Below are 4,879 nucleotides of genomic sequence, written 5' to 3' on the forward strand. Positions count from 1 at the left end.
GTAAAGGAGGTTTTGTGGGCGAGGGGCTTGGACTTCCAGCAAGTATGTGTGAGCATGTTAGATAGGAGTTAATGGAGACGAATGGTATTTGGGACCTGCCGAGCTGTTGGAATGTGAGCAGGGTAATATTTAGTGAAGGGATTCAGGGAAACCGGTTATTTTAATATAGCCAGCCTTGAGTGTCCTAGAAATGGGAAGTACAATACCTGCACTTTAAAGGAGGGGTTTGGGATATTGGCAGTTTGGAGGGATATGTTGTGTATCTTTATAGGTATATGCTTCTAAACTGTGGTGTTCTGAGCACCTCTGCAAAAACAGAGATTATGTATGAGTAAGGTGAAAGTGTTGAATGATGTTGAAATATTTTCTTTTTGGGGATTTTCTTTCTTTTTGAGTCACCCTGCCTTGGTGGGAGATGGCCGACTTGTTAAAATATATATATAAATATAGGGAAGTACCACCTCTATAGCTGGACTGGGGACCCTCATCCTCAGAAAAAAAAATATATATATATATGCCTATTATTATTATTATTCCTTTTATTATTACTATTATTACATTCACAAAAAAGTGCTAGTTAAACCTGCCTAAATGATATAAAAATAATGGTGACTGCAATGGAAATATGTATGATTTTGTTGGATTATACACTGATTTATAATTGATAGGCAGTAAGGTGTTCAAATGAAGCAAGATGTTAAGCTACAATATGTACCAGATATGTCCCATAGCTCGATTGGTAGCGCATTCAGCTCACACACCAAAGTCTGTGGTTCGATCCCTGGTACAGGTGGAAACATTAGGATGTGTTTCCATAAGACACCTGCTGTCCATGTTCACCTATCAGTAAAATAGGTATTTGGGTGTTAGTCGACTGGTGTGGGTTACATCCTTGCCTTTGATATACCTTTGAAGAATTTCGAGAGTATATCTACTCTCTGGTGCTCGCCTGGTCAACCAGGCTGTTGCTGCTGGAGGCCCACTGACCCACATATCCATCACAGCCTGGTTGATCTGACACCTGGTGAAGATACTTGTCTAGTTTCCTCTTGAAGGCTTCAACACTTGTTCCAGTCCTCGGGACAATATTAACCTAATTTGCCTGAAATGTTCTGCATAACAAGGGGTTTTCTGTATAGTAGTATGTCATTGATGTCAGCTAGGACTGTATACCTTGTACATGTAGAAATTACAATGACTGGATATGCTGAATGCTGAAAACAGAGTAAAGCAACTAAAGTTACATCACGTTTATAAAATTGTTCACAACCAGTGTCCTGAATATCTTGCTGCCAATTTTGTTAAGGCTGGGAACCAAAGCAATTATGGTACTGGAAAAAGGGAGAACAACTTTGAAGTACACAGTCAGTGGTCAGGCTTCAAACACATTTTATTGTACAGCAATAAAGGAGGGGAATAGACTACCTGCACATGTTAAAGCCTGTCATAGCATAGGCAGGTTCAAGAAGAGAGCCAAGAGGTACCTAATGAATGTTACTAAAGAAAGAGAAGAGTGATTTCTTGTATCTCTAACATACATGTACTATAATCTGATCCTGTCTTTAATATTAATGTACATAAGTGAATTTACCTTATCCCTAATTTATCTCCTTTTACTGTAACTGCTTTTCACATAGTTCAATTACTTACCTTTTTTAACTTTTAAATTTAAATAACAGAATTTGCTTTCCCTTTATTGTAACTACCTTTCACATAGTTAAATTACTTGTTTTAACTTTAAAGTTTAAACATTTATTACAAGGACCCCAGTGGAAATATGTCACTTTGTCTGACTTTTTAGGTTATCCTAGGTAATCTACACATATGCTTCTATGTATAATTTATGTAACTGTATTTGTGTACCTGTACCTGAATGAAAACTTACTTGCTTATAACTAGCCTAACCTGCACACCGTCCCATAACCACCATGTAAATAATCTTTAATAAACTTTATTACCTAACTGCTAGAATTTACTGCATACTTTGTCTACCATTAAATTTAGACTGAGAAGACCCGGGCCAGAAGTACCGGCGAATCTCTAATGAATGAATGAATTAAATTTAGACTCTAGGAGCTATTATTGTTTGTTGGGTTTATCAGGGCCACTGACAGCTTACGCCGTATCGAGCCCAACTTCCCGATGTCCGGGGAAGATTTGTTGCCCAAATCTGAGCGACGAAAGAAAAGAGAACATGAGTTCCTTTGTAAATAAAAAAAAATAAAAAATAAAATTTTATTTCCTTGCTAAGGTTACCGAGTGTGTTTATATTTCATAATTTGATTGGTACAAAGAAAGCTACTATCATGCAGAGGCATTTCGGGCAGGCTTAACCTAATTTATTTATTTATTTATTTATTAATTTAAACATGATACAGTGAAGTACAAAGGAATACAGTTATTACAGTGTAACATGCCAAAGCCCCTTGTATGCAGATCATTATGGGCAGGCTTAAAATTAACTTAAGATTAACTAAGCAATGATATATTCAGTGGTAAAAACATTATTGCAAACAGATAACAATTTAGCACAAATGAGTATTACAAAGACAGGTCATATGGTCATTTACTGTGTTGCTGAGCATTCAGTAGAATGGAGTATTCTGTTAGGTAACGTAATTAAAAAATAAAGTTTGATTGGGTCACAGGTTAGACATTTATGAGATACAATAATGAGAAACATTTACGAGATACAATTTATGAGATACAATTATTCACTATTTATTTAGTTGTGGGTGAGTAAGTGATTTTTGAGAAGAGACTTGAATTTATAAACAGACAGTGTTTCTTTTATATTCACAGGTAATGAATTCCAGATTTTAGGGCCTTTTATGTGCATTGAGTTTTTGCATAGCGTGAGATGGACTCGAGGAACATCAAAGAGTGATCTGTGCCTTGTGTTATGGTCATGTGTTCTGTTGAGGTTGGTAAGGAGACGTTTGAGGGGAGGGTTTATATCAGAGTTAAAGGTTCTATGAATGTAGTAGGTGCAGTAATAAGTATGGATGTTTTGTATGGTGAGTAGGTTTAGTTTTGAATATTGGTGGAGTGTGCTGCCTGTAGTGGGAATTTGTTATCATTCTGACTGCAGCCTTTTGTTGGGAAATTAATGGTCTGAGATGGTTTATTGTTGTTGAGCCACATGCACAAATTCCATAGGTGAGATAGGGGTAAATAAGCGAGTGATATAGGGCCAGGAGGGCTGATTGTGGAACATAGTACCGTATCTTCGATAGTATTACCTGGAGTTTACCTGGAGAGAGTTTCGGGGGTCAACGCCCCCGCGGCCCGGTCTGTGACCAGGCCTCCTGGTGGATCAGCGCCTGATCAACCAGGCTGTTTCTGCTGGCTGCACGCAAACCAACGTACGAGCCACAGCCCGGCTGATCAGGAACTGACTTTAGGTGCTTGTCCAGTGCCAGCTTGAAGACTGCCAGGGGTCTGTTGGTAATCCCCCTTATGTGTGCTGGGAGGCAGTTGAACAGTCTCGGGCCCCTGACACTTATTGTATGGTCTCTTAACGTGCTAGTGACACCCCTGCTTTTTATTGGGGGGATGGTGCATCGTCTGCCAAGTCTTTTGCTTTCGTAGTGAGTGATTTTCGTGTGCAAGTTCGGTACTAGTCCCTCTAGGATTTTCCAGGTGTATATAATCATGTATCTCTCCCTCCTGCGTTCCAGGGAATACAGGTTTAGAAACCTCAAGCGCTCCCAGTAATTGAGGTGTTTTATCTCCGTTATGCGCGCCGTGAAAGTTCTCTGTACATTTTCTAGGTCGGCAATTTCACCTGCCTTGAAAGGTGCTGTTAGAGTGCAGCAATATTCCAGCCTAGATAGAACAAGTGACCTGAAGAGTGTCATCATGGGCTTGGCCTCCCTAGTTTTGAAGGTTCTCATTATCCATCCTGTCATTTTTCTAGCAGATGCGATTGATACAATGTTATGGTCCTTGAAGGTGAGATCCTCCGACATAATCACTCCCAGGTCTTTGACGTTGGTGTTTCGCTCTATTTCGTGGCCAGAATTTGTTTTGTACTCTGATGAAGATTTAATTTCCTCATGTTTACCATATCTGAGTAATTGAAATTTCTCATCGTTGAACTTCATATTGTTTTCTGCAGCCCACTGAAAGATTTGGTTGATGTCCGCCTGGAGCCTTGCAGTGTCTGCAATGGAAGACACTGTCATGCAGATTCGGGTGTCATCTGCAAAGGAAGACACGGTGCTGTGGCTGACATCCTTGTCTATGTCGGATATGAGGATGAGGAACAAGATGGGAGCTAGTACTGTGCCTTGTGGAACAGAGCTTTTCACCGTAGCTGCCTCGGACTTTACTCTGTTGACGACTACTCTCTGTGTTCTGTTAGTGAGGAAATTATAGATCCATCGACCGACTTTTCCTGTTATTCCTTTAGCGCGCATTTTGTGCGCTATTACGCCATGGTCACACTTGTCGAAGGCTTTTGCAAAGTCTGTATATATTACATCTGCATTCTTTTTGTCTTCTAGTGCATTTAGGACCTTGTCGTAGTGATCCAGTAGTTGAGACAGACAGGAGCGACCTGTTCTAAACCCATGTTGCCCTGGGTTGTGTAACTGATGGGTTTCTAGATGGGTGGTGATCTTGCTTCTTAGGACCCTTTCAAAGATTTTTATGATATGGGATGTTAGTGCTATTGGTCTGTAGTTCTTTGCTGTTGCTTCACTGCCCCCTTTGTGGAGTGGGGCTATGTCTGTTGTTTTTAGTAACTGAGGGACGACCCCCGTGTCCATGCTCCCTCTCCATAGGATGGAAAAGGCTCGTGATAGGGGCTTCTTGCAGTTCTTGATGAACACAGAGTTCCATGAGTCTGGCCCTGGGGCAGAGTGCATGGGCATGT

At 40.4% G+C, this 4,879-nt stretch overlaps 1 protein-coding gene across 6 annotated transcripts in view; it reads right to left on the minus strand.

Moving 5' to 3' along the window:
- LOC138853634 (transmembrane protein 267) overlaps nucleotides 1–2,185 on the minus strand; it is an 18,291-nt gene extending 16,106 nt beyond the window's left edge. The window contains exon 1 of one of the 6 annotated variants that reach the window (XM_070091591.1): nucleotides 2,120–2,185. The gene's annotated coding sequence lies outside the window, so the exon portion shown is untranslated. Of the gene's footprint in view, nucleotides 1–1,885 lie in introns of all 6 variants that reach the window. The other 5 variants (XM_070091587.1, XM_070091589.1, XM_070091590.1 and 2 more) reach the window with 5 other exon arrangements.
- Between the last annotated feature and the right edge of the window lie 2,694 nt (nucleotides 2,186–4,879).

Source organism: Cherax quadricarinatus, chromosome 36 (assembly GCF_038502225.1).
Source record: "Cherax quadricarinatus isolate ZL_2023a chromosome 36, ASM3850222v1, whole genome shotgun sequence".
Lineage (NCBI taxonomy): Eukaryota > Metazoa > Arthropoda > Malacostraca > Decapoda > Parastacidae > Cherax > Cherax quadricarinatus.